Genomic DNA, 26,095 nt, shown 5'->3' with positions numbered 1-26,095 from the left:
TCAGCACTTGGACAGCTCCCTCCGCAAAACCTCCCCGCCTCACACAGCGCGTGCTTCCGGGGAAAGACCCAAAAACAGATCCCAAAACGCAGTGAAGACTGAGCGGAAGGCAGGGGGCAGCTGGCTCCCTAGGCCAACCTTTTCTTTTAAACAGGGTCACGCTCGTAGTTCCTTTCTGAATGTAAGGCAGACGGGGAGACCTAGTAGGGTAGCGCCCCTTGCTGCGCCCACACAGATCCCACCCTCCTTTTCTCGGCTGCAGATAGAGGTGGCTAGAGAAAGAATACCCCACCGGCTGCCGAGGACCCACCGAGTTCCCTAAGACCACCACCCGCGATCTTCGCGGTTCCTCCTCAGCCCCTGCGGGATCCCGTTTTCACCTCCGCGCCCGGGGAGCTGTCCCTTCAGCACCACGCCACCTGTCCCTCCCAGACGGGCTCACTCACCAGCGGCGCTCCAGAAGCCCGTGGCCAGCTGCGGAGAGGTGCTGCTCTCTCAAGTCCTGTGCGCAAAGCCCGCCTCCTGTCTCTTTCCCGTAGCCTGACGACGGCACCTCTCGAATCACTCCTCTCAAACCCTGACGCGCCTGCCCGTCTCTCCCCGCGCTCCTTGACGGAGTGGGTCGGCTCACGCTCAGGTTCCTACAGGCGGAACCTTCCTCTGCCTGGGAACCAACGCGTGTCTTTCTCTCCCTCCTCCCCCACCCGCCTCCCTTCTTCGACAGTGTTTACCCAAAGGAGGGCTTTCCTCTTTCTCCCTATCCACCCCTCCCAACCTTCTCACCACAAATGCATCGCGGCTCTGTCTTGACCTTCCAAGCATCGTCCCCTAATGAGCTACTTTATTATTCCTGTCATCTCCACCCATCTGGCTGACTAATATTAATCACGCTCCGATGCGAGAAGCAAAAACAGCGTCTACCTCGTACTGGGTGGTTACTTTGCTCACCCCTGCTGGTCCAGCAATTAGGTGCTGAGAAGAAAGGAGGGGGCATCATGATCTGGCAGGGACCTCTTGTGGGGGAAGGACCATCAGTTTATCTTCGGTGTTGGATAACAGTGTAGAGAGCTAGTAGAATCCAACTGTTCCAGCGACTAAAGTACCAAGGTAAACCCTAGTCTCCTTACAAACGGTAAACAATAAGTGCAAAAATGGCTTTGTATTGGGAAAATACTCTTGGAAAGAAAGAGAAAGAAAGAAAGAAAGAAAGAAAGAAAGAAAGAAAGAAAGAAAGAAAGAAAGAAAGAAAGAAAGAAAGAAAAAAAAAAGGAGGCGGGGGAGAAACAAGCTACTTGGCTGGATTTGGGAAGCCTGATAGTGATTTTAAAGAAAAACAAAGATCTCATTTAGGATAAATCAGAAAGAAAGGAGGGAGAAGGTTCCAATGAAATGAAAGGATTCAGAGTTGGTATTCTACTCCTTGAATCACTCGATTCAAATAAACCTACCAAACAAGACACAACTCTTTCCAAACAGGAAAGAGTGTATTCCGTCTATTTAAATTCAAGGTGCTATCTGGACATTTAAAATGTGAAGCCAATGAGTTCCTGTTGATGCTGGATTTGAATGTAGGAAATTGGATTCAGTCCCAGTTCAACAGGGTTCACTGGATGGATTTGGGCATGCCATTATCTTTCAATCTCAGTTTCCAATCTGTACAACTGGAATAGTAATAAATGTTCACATTATAATAGGGTTATTATAAGAAGGCAAATGCAGAACATTCACCATGGAAAGTGCTATGTAAGTAATTTCAGACCATTGTCTTTACTGCGGGGTTATTCATTCCCTCTTACTAAAAGGCTAACAAGGTGTTTGGCCACACTGGGATGCACAGAAGTCTTCTATAACAGTTGTAAAATGAGCATAGGAGCATAAGAAACTATCTCATACCAAGTCAAGCCATTGGTCTATCTAGCTCAGTATTATCTACACTGACTGACAGCCTCTCTCCAGGGTTTCAGACAGGGGTCTCTCCCAGCTCTAGCCAGAGATACCTGGGGCTTTATGAATACACTGAGCTATTTCCCTTTCTCACCTCCAAAGGCAACTTCAATAGCACATGCAGGTTGGGCTCCACTGCTTCTGAACACATTGCATTGCTGGCGCTAACAGGAGGGAGAAGGGAAGGGTAGAGGTTTAGGGAGTTTGGGGCTGTGCAGGCATGTAATGGCAACAGCATGCAATTGGCTTCACTGCATCATGCCACACTGTCTCCAAATCTGGAATCATATTGGATTTTAGAAGGGCCAATATAGAGATCTTGACATGGGCTCATTCTGCACACCAGGAACCCCTAGACAGCAAGAGCCATAGCTTCAATTGTGGCTTTTATCAACAACAGCATACTTAGCATAAATATGTGTCTACATCCACACACAAAGTGAGATCTAAAACAACACTTCCAAGTCCCTAGACTGTTAAGCAGGCACAAACAAATATTTACTTTGCCAGAGGTGTCGGGATAGAAAAGAACCCATGGTATTACATGTGCAATCCATTCCATATTGCCATCTGTACAGAACACAAAGTGAGATGCTACAACCTCTGAACAAAAACTGCTTTCAAATCCTAGGATCAGCAGATCCTGGCTCAATGAGACAGAATATAAGCCACATCTTTCTGTCTGTAGCCCCACAGCCTATTCTCAGTGTCCCATCAAATGAGCAACCCTTTATTTCTATAGTAATTCTTTCCATGTGGCTGCTGTCAAAGGTTGCCACCGATGCATTCTAACGAATGAAGCAGCTTTAATTGCTCATGCAAAAGTGGTACTATGGAAAACTTTTTTTGGATGGATGTAGTTATTGAGTGCTCATGGTGCCATGATGACAAAATTGTGGAGAATACGCCTTACCTGCCCAATTAAATGGGAAACATTCTCTCGCTGCCCTTACTCCCTGTCCTCAATATTCCTGATAAACCAACTCCCAAATCTTGCTGTTCCGTTATGCACTGTCTGGAATAGTGTCTTACAATCAAAAGATTATTTTCCAAACTTTGAATAATTAAAGTTACATTAGGCAAGAAAGGTATGCAACCTTTGGATCTCCCACACTGGTTTTCTGACAATTAATCCATAGAGTATCATCTCCTCATGTCTATGAGCTGAGCCAAGTGAATTACATTGATCAATTCAGTTATGTTAATACAAAAGCACCATCAAGCTCAGCAGCAGAATCCTGGATAACATGTTTTCTCCCCTCCCCCCAACACCAAACAAAAAGTTTTAAAGCAAGATTTTCAGTTTGCACAAAATATAAATAAATAAAATATGATGATGATGATGATGATGATGCAGGAGTTAGATAATTATTCTTTTCATCCCCTTCAATAATTCTGACAAGTTGTATAGCTTCCCATTAATATTTGAGTTTGACATTTCTATTACAGAGCATGGCTACAATCCAACTTACGAACAAAAACACATGAATTAACCAGCCTTTATACCAGCCTCTGTTGGTCTGCCTTCCCTGGCCCTATGATTCCCTCCCTAAATTTATATCCCAACTGCCTGAGCAGAAAATGTTATATACATGCTAGTCCTTTTATATTTAAAACCCATCATCCTCTGAACAGCCACACCACTGAGTCACTGTGATGAAATACGACTGTTCTGTACTTTACAATGATTTATACTAGATATTCCCAAGCTTTAATTTTTATTTACTAGCGGAACTAACAACTTGCTGGAAGGCCCATATTTCAGATGCTTTTAATGATCCATGGCCCTGCCTTAGACACTGGGAGCTAATCAGTAAAGCTAATGACAATGTGGGGATCCTTTTTTTAAAAAAAAATGTGGACAGAATTAAAATGTCAAAGAAAGCAAATCTGTTGATAAAGAGGGAATGATGTTTATACATTGACCTGCTGTGTTCCCACATGTCATTTAATTTGCATTTCACTACAACAGATAAAAAACCCAGTGAGTGCATTTGCCAAGGCCAGGAGATTACCTTACAGACTCAGCAATCACATCACTACAATGCATTATTTGAGATAAGCTATGTGCATTTGTGTGTGCACGTACATTTCTGATCATTTGAGCTTGTGAGCAAGGATGCAGACCTGAAGATCTGTAAATGCAGGTCTCTTCTTGTTCCCATGTAACAGGGTGTGTCCTTGTGAGAGTGCATGATGATGTGAGTGCCTGTTTACATTATTTGTGAGAAATGGACATACTCTGAAGGAGCGTCTCCACCCCCATCGTTCTGCCCGGACGCTGAGGTCCAGTGCCGAGGGCCTGCCTTTTGGACGTACCTGAAGGAGAATCTCCACCCCCATCGTTCTGCCCGGACGCTGAGGTCCAGCACCAAGGGCCTTCTGGCGGTTCCCTCACTGCGAGAAGCAAAGCTACAGGGAACCAGGCAGAGGGCCTTCTCGGTAGTGGCGCCCGCCTTGTGGAACGCCCTCCCATCAGATGTCAAAGAGATAAACAACTACCTGACATTGAGAAGACATCTTAAGGCAGCCCTGTTCAGAGAAGTTTTTAATGTATAACATATTAGTGAATTTCTGGTCTTTGTGGAAGCCACCAAGAGTGGCTGGGGAAACCCAGCCAGATGAGCGGGGTACAAATAATAAATTATTATTATTATTATTATTATTATTATTATTATTATTATTACTCTATGCGTACCTTGGTTTTTGAACAGCTTAATTCCCGAATGTTTTGGCTCCTGGTTTGCTAGCTATTTTTGGAAGCTGAACATCTGATGGGGATTCCTGCAGCCAATCAGAAGCTGCAATTTGGTTTTTGAACATTTTGGAAGTCGAACGGACTTCTGGAACGAATTCTGTTCGACTTCCAAGGTATGACTGTATATGGTTTTTATACTTTGACTGACAAAATGACCATCACTATGATGGCCTCTCTGTGTGAAGGAAATCCTGCATATGGCAGATGAAGTATTGTACAAAGAAAAACATTATATCCTCCCATGTCCCTGTTTGGAGTGTAGGCACCTAGTGGCAAGGATAATGGCAGATTTTTCAGTGGGAAGGCTTCTTATTGCTGCATGCTGAAGACCTGTGGAGAAGCAGAGCTGTTGCATCTACCTATGAGAGGTGGGGATGGTCCTCTGAGTGGGAGTGATGGGTGGGTATTTTGTTGGCCAAGGGCTAGCTGGGAAGGGACAGGGTGAGGAAAGGGCTCTATAGTGCTCTGGGGCATCTTATGCCACACAGGCAGGCTGAACGTACATGCTGGAAGGGTTAGAGCATGCCATTCATGGTTAATGAGCTATTGTAAATGCCATATCTTAACATGATACGAGGAACACAGACAGCATCATATGCTATTTGGAAACAAATCTTAAATTCACTGCCTGATTCCAAGGAATGTGCACAGATTGCTTACAATATCTGCTTTTCCCAGGCGCCATCTGTGACTCAAATCAAAATACACTCAGTTAATTGATGGATTAATCCAAGAAACAAACTTCAGTTCTTTATGATGAAGTGCTTACTAATTTGTAGTACTACATGAATAACATTGCGGTCGTAGTAGTTGTTGTGGTTGCAGTGTAATCTGTGAATCTAAATACCATGCACACTGATGACCCTATATTAATGTAGTAGTAGGCATGCATGCATGCGTAAGTTGGTAGTGCATACCCACATTTGTGGTATATATTGTTGACGCAAACAGAGTATGCTATGGAAGTTTCTTTACCAATATGCTTCTGTGTTTTATTATACCCTTTGTTGAGTAAAACATTTCCCAAGCCCCCAAGAGGCAGTTCACTCAGTGTCAGGAGTGGGTGTAATTAAGTGATAGACCTGGGAGTCTTTGACTTTCCTCACTAGCATTGTATGTAGTCCCAAGAGCACAGAGGATTGTGCTAAAAGGCAGGTCAGGACTGGAGCAGGCTTCTATCTCCCCACTCCCCAAATGGCTTTCCCCTCTGACTCTGCAAAAAGCTGCTGGTTCAAGCTGGCCTTTAGATATGATCCAGATACAAAGAGCACGCCAATGCCTTGTGCTAGCCTGGTGCAATTTCAGACTTTTCCACAGTTTGAACAGGTGACTCTCATCTCATATCACAAGCTGCCTTTGGAAGTCCCTCCAGCTTCAAAAGCAGTTTGCCACACAGCAGAGCAGACTACTGCTAAAAGAAAAGGCAAGTCTAAAGCCCCCTTGGGCTTGTGCAACTTGTTTCACGGTTCTTTGGATCCTGGCTTCTATTCATCATCCACTCATTTATTCATACAATTTATATCCCACCTATTCCCCACAGGGCTCAAGGAAGCTCTTACCCAGAAACTCACAGTACCTTCAGTATAGATATAAAAAACAAAACCAAATCACATTCCCTGCTTTTCTCAGCAGGGAAATTGGCTGCTCTTCTTTCATGTAAGGGGCTTCCAGTTCCAACCTTCTGCCTTGGCATAATCATTACTTGAGACTTCTACTTAGAATGTGTCTGTATCAGTACATGCTGTCACTTTCCATTTCACTACTTCCTAGTTTGCCTCCTCATCACTCTCCTCTTTGTTCCTGGACTGCTCTTTGCACATGTGCAGCATGCTTGCATAAGATCCAGGGGAGGAATGACAAGGGATACAACATAACAAGGGGGAAATGTGATGCTTGAGGCAGCAAGCGAAGGTTCCTACTTGACAGTGGGCACTGCAGCATTTCAAGGCACCTATTTGCAAGTAGAGTCATGCATGGGTAGATACTGGAAATCAAGCCTTATGAGGAAAAGTTGAGGGGGTTGGGTATATTTAGCCTGGAAAAGAGGAGTCTGAGAGGGGAGAGGATAGCTGTCTTCAAATACTGTACCTAAAGGGCTGTCACATGGAAGATGGAGCAAGCTGAACCCTAACCAATTGCTTCAAGGTACAAGAAAGAAGATTCCGACTAAACATCAGCAAGAACTTTCTGACCGATGGTAAGACCTGTTCGACAATGGACTGGAAGGTGATGGGCTCTCATGCGCTGAAAGTTTTTAAGCAGAGGTTGGATAGCCAGCTGTCATGGATGATTTAGTTGTGATTCCTGCATTGCAAGGGACTGGACCAGAAGATCTTTGGGATCCCTTCCAACTCTACAGTTTGATGATTCAAGCTTGCCAGCTCATTTGACAAGCAAAAGCACAACAAAATCTCTGCCTGGACTTGGCATAAAATTAATAGCAAAGTGGGAATGTTAGTAGTTCATGGGGAAAAGGTTGGAAATTGAGCTCTTGTTAGGGACACCACTGGGATGAAGTGAAACATCCCAGACACAGACATACCACAGCAGCAAATAATTTGTTAGTCATCTATCAGCCAGTTTTCTATGAGAAACCATGATATGGAGAAAAGGCTACTCTGCAATAAAGAAGAAGGAGCTAGTGATCATATTTATTTTTCTAGGGCAGGCAAGAGGGAGATGAGAAAAAGGACTCCATCCGCTAGTGTTGTAACCTCAGGCTTGCCAACATTTCAATTCTCTACCTTCAGCCAATGATACTGTTGCTGCTGGAGCATTTTGCTTAATGACAGGTGCCTATGGCATGGCTGAGTAAGTAGAGCAATCAGTGGGCAATGAAAGCATTGATCCTTCTGGTAATGGCTGAAGACTCGAAGCATTCATGGTGACGTGCACTCGTGAAGGGGGGATTGTTAAAACTGGGGAAGGGTCTCAGCACTGCACAGTATCCAAGAGTACTACTGCCACTTCACTACCTCCCTCTCTGGCTATCAGGCTGAACTGTCAGAAAACATCAGTCTAACAAAGGCTATAATCTTCCTGAACTAGCGAATCAGTGTCAGAACAGTTAGTGTTCAGAGGCAATAGGAGAAACTTTGGAGGGGGGGGGGGAGAGAAAAAGGAGGAGGGCCAGAGATGGGGTTCCATTTTGCACACACTTAATGGAACAGAAATAGCACAGAAAGAAGCTAATCACAGGGACAAGTGGGGGAATGATCTTGCAATTACCTGCTCTGTCAGCTTCCTAGACACATTAGGGGCTGTTGGCAAAAAAATCTCTCTAGCTCTCTCTTAATTTTTTAAAACACTCTTAAATGCCATCTTCTTCCTCTGTCCCAGGAGCAGGCACTGGCTGAGAAAGCTGTGCAGGGAAATGTGACCTTGGCAGAGTTGGGGAATGGGTTAGAGGCAAGTTGGCCAGAGAAGGAAGCAGCAACAAGAAGAAACAGGATGAGGGTTGTGCCACTCAGGATTGGATTATGTTAAGTTTGCATCCCATTGGCCAAACACTTTCAAAATGCAGGTTTGGTCACAGTGTACAAAGGGAGCCTCCCCCAATTGAAAAGAAAAGGGGCTGAAGTGAGAACCACCTGGTTATGTAACTCTCATTGGTGACAGGCAGGCTTATGCAAGAGACCAGTGTCCTCTGACTTTCTGAGCCTTTGCAAAATATGAGCATCTCGGTGACCCTGCAAAATGCTTTCAAATTCAGATGGATTGCTGCCTTGAATTCCCGACAACTCACACAGGCATCCCAGAAGAATCCATTGACAATTAATGTCCAGTATGCCAACTGAGAGGTCCACAGGAATATCGACAGGGTTGCATTCCCCTTATACCCATCTCTAGATCAACACTGTGAAGCAGAGTCCCTAAAGCAGTGCCAGTTTCAACCCCTCCCCAAGGAGAATCCAAATTGGAACAATTCCAGATACTCTTAGGGTGAAACTAGACATGACGGGGCAGTTATTTTAGTATCTATTTATTGTATTCACATCTCACCTTTTCTCAAAGGATCCTGAGATGGTGTAAAGGTTATCCCCCTCCTCATTTAATCCCCAATACAACCCTGTGAAGTAGGTTAGGCTGAGAAACAGTGACTGGCTCAGTGTCACCCATAAAGAATTATGTTTGTGGTTCATGTGGTTGGCCCATTTCAAAGTTGGAAGCAGGGAGTGGTGGTGGTGGTAGAGCAGGTCCTAATTTTTACAACAAAACGCATATGCAGATGAGAGCTAATTCTCCATGCTCTTTCAGGGCAGATCCTTTCCTCCACATTCATGCTCACTTCTGGCATCAGAGCAAGGTGTTGCAGGGTGTTGCCCTTTGTTTTATTGGAAGGCAGGCAGACCCAGCTGTAAGGTTAAAGCAGATCCCTTTACTTAAGATGATCAGCCATTACATGTTACAAATGGAAGCAAGGATGGGGAAAACAGAAACTAAACTCACAATTTAGCGAAGCGCCCCCCATGCCCCCCAGCATTAGTCCTTTAGTGGCTTTTTCTTTTCAGTACAGTACAGTTCAGTACAGTTTACTACCGTCTGATAATCTCATGCCTGAGTCAGTCTCAGGTGGCTTTCAAATCTGCAAAAGGACAGATTATCAGACTGAATTAATCTGAATTAATCTGATGAATTAATCTGATAGCAAAGATAGCTTTTACTGAAATAGGTAGATGTGCTATTCTAATGGAAACTCTGGCGGGTAGGACCCGAACCAATGGCTTCAAGTTACAAGAAAGGAGATTCCCACTAAACATCTGGAAGAACTTTCTGGACTCCCTTGGAAGGTGGTGGACTCTCACTCATTTGTGGTTTGTAAGCAGAGGTTGGATGGCCATCTGTCTTGGATGCTTCAGCTCAGATTCCTGCACAGCAGGGGGTTGGACTAGATGACCATCAGGGTCCCTTCCAACTCTGCAATTCTATGATTCTATAGGTGTTGCCTTTGCTGTATTTCAATGCCAGACCATTTGAGCAAGAGAACAGAAAGCACTGCATATAAGAACAAAAGCCCTACCCACCTAAAAAAGCAATCAATCCAGCAATCATCAACACATTCATTGTTATGAATGGGAAAACTCAGTTTTTGCAGGGCTGACAACCTTTGCAAGAGCAGATTGGGTGCCTTGCCTGTATGCATCACTCACTGCTGTGCTACTGTTCACATTCCAGCCCTGAACTCTGGGATATTTTGCAACTTCACAGCCAGACAGCTATGGGCCAACTGACATGTTCCCTGGGAGATTTTTAATTGGATTTCCTGATTCCCCTCCCCCCCAGCCTGTAATGTAGCAGTGGGGGAAAGAGTTTTTGACTCTGCTTTTCTCAATCAAAATTTTCCCATGCAGACTGCTGTTTGCCTCATGAGGATATATTCTACCAGAGGACAAACAATGTTTGTGTGGGTGTTGATTGGAAAACTGGCCACAAAGGGCTTTACTTTAAGGGTTAAATATACCCTCTTCCCAATTATCGAGACTTCATTTGTGTTTGGGTGTATGTGGGAGAGATGAATGTGTATTTTGTGTGTGTGTGTGTGAGAGAGAGAGAGAGAGAGTGAGAGAGAGAGAGATGTTATGTGTGTGAGAAGTGGGTGTGAAGTGCACATGTGGCCTGTGTGTGTGTGTGTGTGTGTGACAGATGTGTGCATGGTGGGTGTTTCTATAAGAAAGATGTAGGTGTGTCTGTGGTTGGTATGTATTTTTGTGTTGTGTGTGTGCTCATTGGATGGATCTGGTTTCTAATAGCATGAAACAGGGAGAAAAACGTACTTCACATCCTGCATATTTCTATTATACACCACGATCATGCCCACCTCCTTACTTGCCCTTTCTTTAAATTAAAAATATTCAAATGTGTAATCTTTTCTCTTAGGGGATAGGCTCCACCCCCTGATCATTTTGCTTACCCTTTTCTGAACCTTTTATAGCTCTACTATCACCTTTCTGAGGTACAGCAACCAAACCTGAACTAAGTGTTCCAAGTGTGGTCTTACCATAGATTTGTATAATGGCATTATGGTACTAAGAGAGTTTTATTTTCTAATGATCCCTAACATGGACTTTGCCTTTTTTACAGATGCCATTCATTGGCTGAATGTCTTCATTGAGCTATTCACTATGACCCCCAAGGTCTATTTAGATTCCATGAGCATGTATGTGTGAAACTACGATATTATGCATCAATGTGCAACACTTTAAACTTCCTTACACTGAATGGCATTTGGCTTTTAATGCCCATTTACCCAGTTTCAGAAGATCTTGTTTTGAACTCCTCGCAATTGCTTTTTGTTCTTACCAACCTGAACAATTTGGTTTCACCAGCCTGCTCACCCCTAACACCAGGTAATTTACCAACATGCTCTTTCATCTCTTCACCCTGTTTCCCTTCCCTTTTGAGACTTTACCCTTCTGCCTCCTTGCACCTCCATCTAGCAAGCAATGCCCTAGTGGCACCATCACTCTCAAACCAGAACCATGGTGCCAAATGAATGAAGCCAAGGAGAAATTTCAGCACCATCTTTGACAACGCTCTCCTCCTCTATCCCATCCCAGTGCTCAGTGGGGGAGGGGGAGATATCTGCCCAGCATGAGCTCCTTTTGTCGTGCAAATGCTGCCAGGCGGGTGCTTTTTTATGATAATTATTGTTGTTCTTTCTCTTCTGCTGCATGTTGGGTGGGAAATTACAGGCCTTTTTATTCTCTTGTGTAGCAAATATTTCCCTCCTGCTCTCATGCTAATTGCTTCCTTCCCCTTCACACTATTGTCCAAGACTCATTGATAATCTAATCCCCTCTGCTCTCCCCACCAAAGGTTCAGGGACTAAGAAGCAAGGCTGGCCAGGTGAAGGCTGTTACTGGGCAGCCTCAGGAAGCCCAAGAGTGGAAGAGGCTCCTTTTAAGCACTCCCTGAGGACTGCTTTACAAAACAACGCTTTAGACTCTTGCGGCCTTTATGATGGAAAAATAAATGCTCAAAGGACAAGCTCAGTCTAACAGAATTAGAAGGCAACAAAGGCTATCCTATCTTGTCACGTACCAGATCTACACACACACACACACACACACACACACACACACACACACACACACACAGACACAAAGAATAGCCTATACTGAGGGATCTATCTTCTGCTCACACCCTGCCACAGCCCAAATATGAAGATAGAGGTTGACTCACTTCTTAACACCTCCCATAAGATTGAATTTAGGTGACTGAACAGTCTAAAAACACTATTAACATATTGTCTTATCTCTGGAGTTTTTATTATTTAGTAAAGCGATTGAGATACATATGAGTAAGAGGTTGCATGTTTCATAGGGTTTGATTATTTTATGTATTCAACAAGTATTTAGATGGAATTATACATAACTATATTTAAGTACATATCTTTATCATTTGAAATGATATTATACAATGTAACATCTTATGATATAATAGGATATGATTTGATGGGTAGAATCTATATCTTCACTGAAGGATGAGGTACATACTGTACTGCTTTAAATCAGGTTTGGTGCTGTGTGTGACAAGTCAGTTTTAGCATTGCCACTGACACTTTTCAGGTGCCAAGCCCCATCTTTGGGGCAGATGGTGAAGCTTCCTTGTTCCATGTCAATGTGCTTCCAAAACACAACAGATTTGTGGCACAACTTATATTGCACGGATTAGTTTCAGGGCGCCTAAGTTGCAAGTGATGCAAAATCAAAGCTGAATTTGTTTCAGATTTCAAGATACACATATGTGAATGTAGACAGCATGACAGGGAGGATCCACCAGAAATGAAAAGAATAATGTTACTGGGGAACTTCAGACCCCTTTTGGGACAAAACAGCCAGTTTCTCTTTCTTTGCACTTGAATAAATGTGTTTGTGTTATATGGCAGTATAAGTAAGCAGGAAAACATTTGCTTCTTTGCAAAATTGGGGTCCCAGGACTTCATGGTGGATGTTCAGCTGAAAGGGGGGGGGAGAGAACTCTCACACCTTGCACCTGTACCTTCATTCCAATGCAAGTGTTTTAACTGGGATAGATAGGTACACCCTTGTTCTTCACATCACTGTATCCTGTACAATACCCCAACACTAACTCTGAATCAGCTAGGGCCTGCAGCCATGCAATCTTTCCTACACCGCAGCTGCCATTTGCAACAGCAGTCTACTTCTATTCCCCCTCCCTCCTGTTGCTGGGCATGCTCCATCCCTGGTTTTCATTTGAATCAGCAGGCAAAACTGATGAGAAAGCCGGGACCATTGGATTTGCACCAAGGAGGGGAGCGCTAGCCAGCTGGAGAAGGGCCTGGGCTGTGCGATTGGTTTGTTCCTTGAGGCCACCTGCCTTGGCGGGATTACAGGTGTACGCTAGGCTGTCTTTGTGCTTCTTTGTGAGGCTGGGGCTTTGTATTTCTCTCAACGCGTCTCCATCTGTGTATGTGCGCGCGTGTGTGTCATGTGTGCATGTTGTGAGCAAATGTGTGCATTTAGCCACTAAGGCAGGAGATAAACAGCACACAAGATTGGAAGGAGAAGCTGTGTATTTGGAATATGCAAGTTCTAAAATGATGAGAAATTGAGGAAGGCTGTGCAACTGAAGGATGGGTACGGGTAAACTGAGTTGCCAGGGAGTCTTACTGCAAAGGAGGAAATTGGAGAAGAGAGAGAGAGAGATTGGTACACTGTATTGCAGCAAAGCCTATGGCTTTCCAGATGTTGTCAGACTCCAACTCAGTTCCGGCCAGCACAGCCAATGCTCAGGGATGATGGGAGTTGTAGCCTGGCAATATGTGGAGGGCTGCAGGTTCCCTATCTCTGCCCTACTGGGAATGAGAGCAACACATTTCATGGATCTTTTCTAGTTCTCTCTTCTAGCTTCATTAGGCCCACAATGTGCCCATTAAACACCTTGCCGAACTGCAAGGCACCTCCATCTGCTACATCCAGGCAACAGACTTGAATTATCTCCACCTGAACTGCCTGCTCTGCTCCTGACTTCCCCATTTCCCCCTTTCCTCCCTGTTTCTAAGCTCTATGGGGTTGCTGTGTCCCGTCCTCTTCTCCACTGTTAATGATTCACCTTGATGACAATTAGCAGCTGAAATGAGGCAATTGCGTGCCAGCCCATCCTGGCAGCCTGGGTGCAGCTGCCTGCCAAGGCCACCTTCTCTTTCAGTTATTTATCCCCAGACCTCTCCCCAAAGCAACCGCTAAATGCAAGACCCTCTGGAAATAAAGCATCTCAGTTCTTTTCGAGAGGTACATGTGGCTGCATCCACAAGAGACCTTTAAAGCACATTCAAAGCAGATTCCTCCCACCACCAAAAGAGATCCAGGGGACAGAATTTTTTTAACGGTATTTGGAATTGTAGGTCTTTGATGGGTAAAAAATGCTTCCCAATATTTTGGGGGAGAGATGTGTTCTGAATATTCTTTGAAGGTCTGGTATGTACACAGCTACAGAGGGATCTCTCTCTCTGCTAGCCTAATCAATGTGGGCTAATCAACGTGGGGTTTTTTGGGAGGGGATTGTTGCCTTCCATTACCCCAAGAACAGCCAACAGAGGCGCTGCATCTTCTGATGCTGATATTCTACTTGGGGCAAGCTTCTGAGCCATGTTGACATGAGAAAGCCCCCACACTGAAAAACTCACAACTAAGGCCTGTAGGACTTCGCACACGGTCTCTGATATAAAAACACCATGGAGATCTCAGAACCCAGAGGGCCTATTTTTGTGCTACTGAGCAGTGGAGGGAGGAAAGCCACAACAACTTCTAGAAACTCAAAGCTGCAGTTCATGTCAGCTGGGCCTGAGTTATGAGGCTCTCCGTTTGAAAACATTACTCCAGGGATGGGGAACTTGTGGCCTTCCAGATGCCATTGGACTGCATCTCCCATCAGCCCTAGACTGCATTGGCCAATGGTGTGGATGATGGGATTTGTAGTCCAGCAACGTCTGAAGAAGCACAGGTTCCTCACCCCTGCTTATCTTCCTAGTGAGTGTGTTATGTTTTGCAACCTAGCAGGAAAATTAAATGCAATGAAGAGTCGTCATTCACACGTTCACATATTGTCAGTGGTTGGGGAACCCAATGGCTCGTTTCAAAAGGGAAAGGAGCATATGGGAGAGAGACATTGACTCCTCCTCCCTCTTATGCTTTACTCCCCCCCCTCTTACTCAAAGCACTTTTCTCACATCCTGGCCTTTTAGATATAATCTGCTGCCTTGAGCAATGATGATTTGAGGGGAGGTAAGGAGGTAAGAGGAGGGAAGCTTCAGCACTTCTCTCTCATGTGCTCCCTGGGGAAAAAAAAACTTGATATGTGAACTGGAGGATAAGAAACAGATCCATGTCTGCCACCATCCCATCTAATTTGAGCCTAAGAAGACAGGCAGGACAGAAAGGCACATTCACCTTTAGGTGGTGACAAGTAGGCGTTTTGTATGGGAATGAAGGAGATTTAGAATCTCCTGTCCTTCCACGCCCCAGAGTTCATTACTGCTTTTCTCAAAAGACAACATTTTGGATTCTTTTGACCAAACATTCTGCAGGCAGTTTTGGTGCCCTTATTTTATATAGCCAGGGTTGTATGTACTTTGCAATTCTGTGCAACTGCAGGTAAAATGTGATACTGGGTGTGAAATTCAGGTGCCCTGAACATACTGATGTTTCACTTCCCTGGAATCAAGTTTCTAGTCCTTGTAGGTTCAAAGACGGGCTTGAGAAGTGGTGTGAGCATTGCTTGGTGGAACCAGCTTTGTTTACACTAGTTGCAGGTTGGCATGAGACTGGAAGTACCTTGGCAAACTGGCTTCTATCCCTAGCTTCTAACCACCTCTCTACAAACATAAAGGAGGTGCCATTCCCAACAGAAGGGGAACATGGTCCTTTGTTTTTTGTTCATGAGTGATGCCACTGGGGATAACTATGGGAACCTGCGGCTCACTTCCTCTGCAAAGGAAGGTGCTTCCCAGGGACATCTGTCTGAATTAAACAGTCCTGTTCCTGAGGCTGGTGAAATATGACTTCTCTTCTGGTTATGGTGCTGTTGTTTTTAAAAAAGAGGAGCTAAAAAGACAAGGGCAAAAGGACACAGTGCAGTGTGAAAGGAGGCAGGAGGGTAAAAGTGGAGGGCCGTGCAGATATTATAGATCTCCAAAGGCACGGGGTCTGTCCCAGCAGCTGGGACTAGGAGGAATGCTTCAAATTATCGGAGCCCATTAGCCTCCAACTGCTCAGCCAGCCCTTTGGTACCTCTCAATAATCTGTGCTCGGCTATAAGAAACCTAATGGTGATTAATGGGGGGAGAGATGGCGGGTCGCTCCAGGAATTATTAAAAGGCCTGATAAATAGTCTCTGTGCCCCAGCGCTAATGACTGCTATTTGATGAAGGGCTGTGTTTTCAGTGCTTCGCCGTGCCCAGAGGCTAGAAACTGATCTGAATGATGCACAGGGAAAAGAACTCAACCCTGACTGTTGTGCCACGAAGGCAAACATTCAAGCAACCAAGTGCATGTTGGCTCCTGTTAAATAATACAGATTTATATATTTTTAAAGAAAGGCTCATAGGGGCTTTTTAATACTGAACAACCTTGTGGCACAAATGGTTAGTGTTACTGCTCCAATTGGAGTAAAGAACATCACTCTGTGTTCTGAGAACAGCCTTTGCCATCTTGGTGTCCTCTGGATGTTTTGGCACTGGCTGATGGGAGTTGCAGTCCAAAATATCCAGTGGGAACCAAGATGACACAACGGCTGTTCTCACAGCTTCCTTTAACCTCATTCAGCTTCATGCACAGATCTGGCCAGATCACCATTCAAATGCACTGACAGCAGCACCATGACAAATGTATGGGCAGATGCCAAGACCAGAGAGTTAATATGAGCCACCTGTGGGACTGGAGTCAGGTCCCACTGCTGACCCAAGAGCATTTGTTGTGATTCCACACCAGCCTTGGTATCTTAGAGCAGGTCCACATAGTTTCAAGCTGTCAACAGCTTTTCCAGCAAAAGTGCCAAAGAGAGTGAAAAGCTTGTTTTTCCCTCAGCTGACTTTTTCCATACTATGCAGTGACAAGTGCTTGATTGCTGTGACATGCACAGATGACAGGAAGCAGCAAACAATCCAGTTCCCTGGCATGACACCTTGTACACAAGTAGCTTGTAACATAGACACTGCTATGTCCATGTTTTACAGCCTCTAAAGGTAAAGGTAAAGGTACCCCTGCCCATACGGGCCAGTCGTGTCCGACTCTAGGGTTGCATGCTCATCTCGCTCTAGAGGCCGTGAGCCAGCGCCGTCCGAAGACACTTCCGGGTCACGTGGCCAGCGTGACGAAGCTGCAGCTGGCGAGCCAGCACCAGCGCAGCACATGGAAACGCCGTTTACCTTCCCGCTATAAAGCGGTCCCTATTTATCTACTTGCACTTAAGTGTGCTTTCGAACTGCTAGGTGGGCAGGAGCTGGGACCGAACGACGGGAGCTCACCCCGCCGCGGGGATTCGAACCGCCGACCATACGATCAGCAAGTCCTAGGCACTGAGGTTTTACCCACAGCGCCACCCGCGTCCCTCTACTGGTAGTTTTTAGCCTTACTAAAAACTAACTACTAAAAACTAACTAACTGGTAGTTTTTAGCCTTATTCTAGCATTCTGAGCCCCTCTCATAATACAAGAGAGTGGAGACAACCACATCTTCCATGAGTTGGGGGCATAACTTCTGAAGAAACTGAGCCTTTGGCATCATCGGCCCAGCCCTGTGGAATACTTTGCCAAGAGAAATTCAGCAGGCTTCTTCTCTTTTGACTTTTAAATGCCTGCTGAAAACTTTTCTATTCTACCAGGCTTATGCAGGTAATTAAGGACAAAACTTCCCACAATGGTTATCTGATTTCCAATTTTAACTTCTGTATATGGTTTCCATTGCGTGGTTTTGTGTACAGTTGTTGTGAACCACTTTGATATTTTCATTATGAATTAGTGGTGATACGGAAGGGGGGGGCATGTCTTCTTCACCTTCTTCTTCGCTACAATATATCAATTTATTTCCAATTGTCAATGTCAAAAGGGACTAAAATCTATAAAATTCATAGAAAATCAACGTGCCAGTTTGCTCTGATCAGCCTTTCCTCCAGGCAATGTCAGGTGCCAGACTATGCATATTTGAGACCATTGTTTTCTCATCCCCAGGAAGTGTTTATCTGTGCATATCTCCAGCTCTGCATATTCCCCCCTCCCTCCTCCTTATGTTAATCCGGTGTAGCTCTGCATATTCCCCCCTCCCTCCTCCATATGTTAATCTGTGTAACCCAACCTCCCTTTAATATATTCATGATGTAATCTGTGTAACCAAACCTCTCTTTAATGTATTCATGACGTGTTTTGCACTGTATTCTGGGACATGGAGGGAGTTTCAAAAACTCATGTCACCCCTTTCTCACGGTTCAATCTCGTCTTGAACCTGTTGGCCAATAAACTTGGATCTTCTGCAGTTTGCTCCTGTCTCCGGCTGAGCTCATTTTCCTCCGCAGGGACCCACGGACTGAGTCCGATGAGCTGGGTGGCAGAGCAGCCTCGCACCCAGATTTTAGCCGTAACAGTGGTATAGAAATATTTTTAATAAAACAAGAGGGGAGCCTGCTGTGCTCATGTAGCCCCCCCCCTGCATGATTTAGAACATTGGAAGATCAGGGCAAAAAGTTATCCATCCAATTTGTGACAGTGATGGTGTGTGCGAAGCTACTGTGCTTGTGCTTATGTTTCTCCCTCACGGCATGTTGTGGACTACAGCTCCCAACAATCTTTGATTGCTGACCATGTTGACTGGGATTGATGGGACTTGTAGCTCTCTGCATCTGGAGGGTAACACCGTGTTGGCCACCCCTGGCACGAGTGCTTCAGAATGCAAAGTAGAGCTGCAGGATATTTTAACTGCATCTGTTTTATAAAAAAAGAAGTTATGTGTAAAGTAGCTTAGCTCTATATTTGGGCACTCAAAAACACGCAGCAATAATTGCACGAGGGAGAAGAGTGGGGCCCCGCTCCCTCCACCTTTCCACCCTGCACTGCCCCTCCTCAATACTGCCCATGGGCTGAGCAGGGCAGCCAGCTGAACATACATAGGCTGTCCCTGTGAGCTTGAATCCTGAGCATTCAGTAGCCTGCCCTACTGCAAAATGACCACAACAGCACTGGGGAGGAGCTGGAGGAGTGTGCATTAGCGAGGATGGAAATATGGTTTCACTCACTTTCCTCACATAATTATTGCTGCTTATTTTTAACCCCTAAATTGGGCTTAAGTTTAGAGATTTGGAGCAAGCTGTGATGTATGCAAACCAATGACATGTCTCCAAAAGCCCGGAAGCCCTCCTGAGTAGGAAAGTATCACAGAATTATAGCGTTGGAAGGGACCCCGAGGGAACCCTCTGCCATGCAGGAAACATTAAATTACCATCCATCTCCATGACCACAACCCAGACTGCTCAGATGGAGGTTGGGAATTCACTAAGTAATTTTCCATTTCTCCCCAGGCATCTGCACCAGCAATGCAAACACAGCACAAATTCTATTCTATGGTCCAGAGAGTCTGACCGCTTTTGTCCCTAGTTCCAAAGGAGGAGAATTTAGATCAACAGGGGTGGAATGTATTTGGTCTGCAGTCAGAAACTTGGCTTGAAATCTGTCCCCCAGAGAGTGAAACAAAGCAAAACTTATCCAAAGACACTTGCAGGTGGAGCCAGGCTAAGTGCCAAGTTTCCCTGTTAGCCGAGAGAGGCAGATCTGCTGTGACAGCAAGTGAGAATGGAAAGCTTCCCTAGTCTGATCCAGCATCCACCAATCTGGGACATAAGCCTCATTTGCTTTTCTGGCATTAGATCAAGAGAAAAGAATGAAAGCCCCAATGAATAACCCAAAAGTAGGGGCTCTCTGTTCCTCATTAAGGTAGCCTTAGGGTAAGACACAGGCTGGCAAAAGTTCAGAGTTACATTCCCATTGCAGATGGAAGCCAATGGGCTTTCGTCAAAGTTGGTTAGTGGGTATTAAAACCTAATTGATCAAAGGAATAAAATGTGTCAGTTCAAAACAGTGTGAAGGAACAGGGAGGGGTCTCTTGCTTTTGATCCCACCCTGTCTCTTGCTTAGAACATGAGGCTCTCCATTCTCTCTTCAATGGACGCCAAAAAAGAAATACTTCATCAGTTTTAATGAGAGTACAATACTTATACCTGGGTCTGCCAATTAATTAACAGAGTTCAGGGACAGAAGATCAATGCTCCAGTGCTATTCCCTATGGAACTGGGCTGTCCCTAGAATCAAAGCCCCTCTGATGGTGGCTGGCTATTCAACTCTGCCTGCAACTTCTGCATTAGACCACCCTTCCTATTTAACTATAAATCAAAAACATTTAATGAGCAGAGCAAAAGGCTCTTTATCATGCTTATCATGCTTATTGGTCTTGACTGGGCAGCTTCAAAGACTAGCCCTAGATATGGCTACCATAGAAATCCAGTTGACTACATTTACTTATCTGAAATTCTTGACCATCCAAGCTCAGTCTGGGTCTTCCTTGTATCAGCATCCTAGCATACCAAAGAAGTCCTATGTAAAAAACATTATTGTTTGTGCAAACTGATTCTCTTGCCTACAGACCTGAAAACACTGCATTGTCAAATGTGAATAAGCTTTGCTGTTGGAGGTGAAGTATGGAAATCACTTTACAGTCTTAACACCAGATATCCTTTGTAGGTTAACAATACCTAGCTCTTATCACAGGCTTATTCCTCTCATCAGTCTGAACAGCATCATAGAAAGTCCATGTTCAACAAGCATGTGCTTAGTTGTTCAAACTATACAGCAGCTTTTGGTGATCAGCAAGTTGTTTAACAACAGCAACAACTAAAAGCTTCTCTTTCTTGGGCTGCTTAAAGGAAGAACGGTTTGGAGGAAGAGCCGAAGTGGAGCTCCTTAGGCAAGCTCAGTGCTGGCACTGGAAATGAACTCCTGGTTTGTAGTACAGAGGCACCCTGCTCTTCAATTCTAGGTGTATAAGTTTATGCCTACACCATGAAACACTGTTTTGCACCTGGCTCCAGTTGGTAGATGTCAGGATTCTAAATAAAAAACAAAAGAGATCCTGCAAGCCTGAAGTTTGTTCTCCCTTGCATTATACAACGTGGAGGGAAAGTTGAGTGGTGTTAGATTCCAAGCCTACTGGGCTCACATCATGGACATGAACAATTTTGAAAAACCAATTCACAGACAACTCACTCTGATTATATATATATAAAAAATTCACTTAAATCAAACTGGAAACAATTCAGTCTGATTAAGCCAAAATTGTTCCAGAAATACAAAGTGTACATGGCCAGCACCCACAACAGATCAGGCATTGAACAAGCAACTTCTATGGGGACTCAATAGGTGCTCAATAGGGAATTGTTATCCTAGTGAAGATCTGGAAGAGGCTGGGAGACTTATATCCTCAATGCCAGGTGCTTCCTTTACTAGTCATTTTGGTGATGGATCTGGGGGTCTCAAATTTCAGCGATGCCCAATGCAACGCCAAAATTCAGCACCCTTCCTCTTCCCATGCTCCATTCTCAATCATAGTTGTGGCGTCTCCCATCATGCCCCCCTCAGGTTTCTTTCTGGAGATTGGGATGTCTGTGCATGCTGCTGTTGCGTCTCCTTGCCAGGGGCACTAGGGAGCCTAGGTATGCCTCTGACAAGAACACCCCTGCTAATAAAGCCTCCTGGCAGTTAAATGAATATTCCTACGAAGGACTGCATCAAGAGGCCCAGGGGAGACAAGAGACTAGGTACTTTGAGCTGCCTTATGATTACAATGGACTTTTCCAGCTCCCCACATCTCCTGGGGTACTCTTCTACATCTCTTCCTCAGAGGAGGTCTCCCTGGTGTCTTAGTTGGGCAGGATCCTGCCATACAGATACCCATGCATAATATAAAATGGCAAAGCTTATTTCATGCAAAAATGCACGAATAGAAATAATTTTGCCTCTTTAAGTTGCACCATGGAGTTACTTATGGATGACTCAAAGATTATGGCCTCTATGTGAAGGTCACCAAGTTTGCTTCTCTGGGGCAAAGCTTGTAGTCTCCAAAGCTGTGTTGCATATTCCTGGTGCTTGCTGATACTAGTTTGGGGGCTCTCCCTCACATGTAATATGACTAGCTGGAAGTGGCTATTGACAATTCTTCATGTAGGGTCTTCAATCAGAGCAGCAGGACTGGAAGGGAGCTACACCTTGTGCTCTAATGCAGGACACTCAACAAATCAACTACTCCACCAACATTGTGCCTAGTGAACAACATGAATCACTTGAAAGGCACCTGCAGAACACACAGCTCTAGAAGAATTGAGAAATGAGACCAACATTTGGGGGAAGGCAACCTCCCCCCACAACCAAAGCCACAAATAATTTCCTCCTTACTGAAAATCTCCAGGGTCGCTAGCCAGTTTTAGAAAGGGCAATCAACTCCCACCAATCCTGCTCAAGGGACAATTTTATTTATTACATAAAATTTATATAATGCTTGATTGTAGAAAAAAACTTCCAAGTGATTTTGGTACAAGGTCAAAACCATACAGCATCCCTAGCTTTTGATGGTCCATAGGAAATGGGAAACATTTCAGAAAGGAAGAATAAGTCTGGGGCAAACCAGTCAGATGGGCAGCATATAAATAATAACATCATTATTTTTACTACTCCGGGATAACTGAGGCACCAGAACAAAACAATAAAGCAAGTGAATCCTCATTTCCATGATTGTCCTAGAGAGAGATTATAGACTTCAGGGCTATGGTGTAATTTGCTGTTTTTTAAATTGCCCATTCAGACTCTTCAGCATGAAAGTTGATCTTTATTAAACAGGTACTAATCTTTACATGATGCCCTATATGTCTGGGTGGGTGAGTATCTTTACAGTGCTCCTTTCATTTCACTGATCATCCAGTATCAGGATTTTTTAAAAAATATATGGATCAAGCCATGCTGAATATGCTCATTTTCACTTATCACACGAACAGACACTGGTAGACAGTGGAACCAGTTCCTTTTCCTGATATTGCATGGGCCCAGCTACTTCTGAAACCCACTGAAAATAAGTTCTAGATTCAGGTAGGTAGCTGTGTTGGTTTGACACAGTCGAAATATATAAAAAAATTATCCAGTAGCACCTTAGAGACAAACTAAGTTTGTTTTTGGTATAAGCTTTCATGTGCATGCACACTTCTTCAGATACGTGCATGCACACAAAAGCTTATACCAAGAACAAACTTAGCAGGTCTCTAAGGTGCTACTGAAAATAACTTGACACCTTTTTTTTTTTTGCACTCCAGTAAAATGACTGGTGGACAAATGCATTTATACTGTAAATACTCAATTTATAAATACTAAACATACTCTATTCCCTCAACAATTTCTCATAAGGCTTAGTTTCCAGACCCTTGATCATTTTGGTTGTCCTCCTCTGCACATGTTGCAGCTTGTCAATATCCTTCTTAAATTGTGGTACCCAGAACTGGACACAGTATTCCAGGTGTGGTCTGACCAAGGCATAATAGAGCGGAACTATTACTTCCCCTGATCTGGACAATATACTTCTGTTGATGCAGCCTAGAATGGCATTAGCCTTTTTTTGCTGCTGCATCACACTGTTGACTCAGTTAAGCTTGAGGTTTACTAAGACCCCTAGATCCTTTTCACATGTGCTACTGATGAGCAAGGTGTCCCCCAAGCCAAGCCAAACCAAACGAAAATGTACAGGGAAAGTTTGTTCTAATCTTCAGCCATTTTTTTTGGTACTTCTACAACCATCTTCAGCCAAAATTTCTCTCCTCCTCCTACTTATGCCTTTTTAGAGTGCAATCACAGCCCCTCTTAGGCTCTTTTCGCTATACCAAGGTATTTTTGTTGTTGTTGAGTGCCGGCAAATAGCTCTTGGAAATGTAATCAGGCTTGTAATGTTGGGGATAGATAACCTCACACTGAACTCAGCACAAGTGCTTGTGACCTCTCCGTGGCAAATATTTGCACTTGTCACACAGGAGATTACAGGGATGCAGGAAGGATCAACCACACAATGCAAACAGCCTGTTGGCTTCAAATTAAGCTCTGAGTTCTTAAGGAGCCCTTGGGGGCTTCTACCTGTTCATATTTAAGCCTGCTGGAGCATTCTAAAGTTTCTAATAGACTTAGGAAACTTTGGTATTAAAGGAATTGCTTTCGTATATTTTATAAACAACAACAACAACATACACCATTAAGATTCTGTTGGACTTCGCTGTGGAACTGTCTCATCCTCAGGCAGCTCAAGAGGCTTGGAGTGAGTGGGAGAGGAAAGGTTAATAGTGCAGAACAAACTACACTGATGAGCTGAAAGGAGATGGCTGGTTGATAGAGCACTATTCTTGAAAACTCTTCATTCCAAGTTTTTAAAAAGGTAAAGGGACCCCTGACCATTAGGTCCAGTAGCGGACAACTCTGGGGTTGTGGTGCTCATCTTGCTTTATTGGCCGAGGGAGCCGGCATACAGCTTCTGGGTCATGTGGCCAGCATGACTAAGCCGCTTCTGGCGAACCAGAGCAGTGCACGGAAACGCCGTTTACCTTCCCGCCAGAGCAGTACCTATTTATCTACTTGTACTTTGACATGCTTTCGAACTGCTAGGTTGGCAGGAACAGGGACTGAGCAATGGGAGCTCCCCCCATTGTGGGGATTCGAACCACTGACCACCTGATCGGCAACCCTAGGCTCAGTGGTTTAGACCACAGCGCCACCCGCGTCCCTTTAGCCAAGTTTTTAGTACTCAGCATAGAGGAAAATGGTGCTGTGTTTGTACTAATAGGCAAGGAGAGAGGGGGTGAAATTCAATGCAAGAGTTAACCTCAGTAGTCAGCCCATCATACTGTCAGATCAAAAGGCTGAAAGGGAAATTTATACATGTAATATTTGGCAATATTAATATTTGGTCTCAGAGGGACTGACATTGGGATAACTGGCAAGACTCCTATGCAGGTAGCTTACAATGCCAGACTACCTTAGTTGCAGCAGGCACACTGATAAATTCAGCAGTTTACCTCTCTGTAAATACTTCCTGGCAGTTCCTTTATGACAGTTTTTAATCTGGTCACAGCATAATCCTTGTTCACCCAAGTTACATCTGCACAGACTGCACCAGCAAGCTCCATTGTTTGTGAAGAACCACACCCAGATCAGTCTCAAAAACAGTTCTTAATGGGTTCATAGCAGCATGGGAAGCATGAAGGGGTGTGAGTATCACCTACTGGTCCTTCTTCAGAAGTAGGTACCTCCTGTGTACAGTTCTGGTCACCTCACCTCAAAAAATGATACTAACTGTGATAGCTATGCTCAGCAGCCATAGCCGGAGGCAGCAGTGTTCCTAATACCAGTTGCTGGAGTCTACAGGAGGGGAGAGTGCTGTTGTGCTCTGATTCTGCTTGTTGGTCACAATGACTCATCTAGCCCAGCATCCTGGGGTCATTGGCCTGATCCAGCAGGCTGGTCTGATGTTCTGCTTGTTGCACATAGATCCCAACTATGCTGGTGCTGATGGTAGAACCTTGAATAGATTCTTCTGCATATCTGTGAGAGAAAACCTGTGTTTTTGTCTTTGGATCACTGACCAATTTAAGATGGGGGAAAAGGTAGAGAAAACACACAACCATTATTTAAGGCTGAGAGAACCTTTCCTAGATATTAGCAGCTGCAGCCCAAAATCCCAGAGTGATCTCCAAATGCCAGCTTGCACAGTATTTCTGAGATTGCTTTCAGGTTATTAAAGATGTTTGACACTTCATCGATTTCTGGTTAGTTTGACAGTGTAAGAGTTTGACAGGTCTAATACGAAGTAAGTCTGAGAAGGAATCAGGGCCTTTGTATAAAGAAGACAGTAAGGAGGGTTGGGTGAGCTGTAACTCACTGGTAGTGTATATGCTTGGCAACCTGTAGAATCTGGCATTAATTGGAGTTCCAGCAAGCTGCTGCCAGTCATGGTCATTGGTCTGGACAGAGTATTGGTCTGAGTCAGGGTAAGGCATACCAGTCAATCTGTAAACAAAGGGCTACACTCTAGCAATTTTCTTAGCAAGGCATCAAGGAGATTTCTTCGTATAGCAGAATTTTAACAACTCTGGAGTCCAGCTGGGCCATTGCAGACCAGAGTTGTCCTTGGCAGACTCCCTTGGAAGCTGATTTGTTTTTCAGACTGCTGGTTCCAAGAATTGGCTTCCAACCTTCTGTTTGATAGACTTAGATGGTTCTGACAAAGTGAGGGGTGCAGAATAGGTAATATTAAAAAGCAATTCATGGAGGGCTTGGGAGCAATCCTAAGAGAATCAAAGGCAAACCTC

General features: G+C 44.5%; 1 protein-coding gene across 4 annotated transcripts in view; it reads right to left on the bottom strand.

The window, feature by feature from the left end:
- CPLX2 (complexin 2) overlaps positions 1 to 26,095 on the bottom strand; it is a 128,300-nt gene that overhangs the window by 34,868 nt on the left and 67,337 nt on the right. The window contains exon 1 of one of the 4 annotated variants that reach the window (XM_081901161.1): positions 784 to 886. The exons of 2 other annotated variants lie outside the window; for them this stretch is intronic. The gene's annotated coding sequence lies outside the window, so the exon portion shown is untranslated. Of the gene's footprint in view, positions 1 to 446; positions 752 to 783; positions 887 to 26,095 lie in introns of those variants that run through there. One more of the 4 variants, XM_081901158.1, reaches the window with a different exon arrangement.

The sequence above is a fragment of the Podarcis melisellensis genome (genome assembly GCF_964234715.1).
Source record: "Podarcis melisellensis genome assembly, chromosome: 2".
NCBI lineage: Eukaryota > Metazoa > Chordata > Lepidosauria > Squamata > Lacertidae > Podarcis > Podarcis melisellensis.
This window is presented reverse-complemented; position numbering and strand designations above follow the sequence as displayed.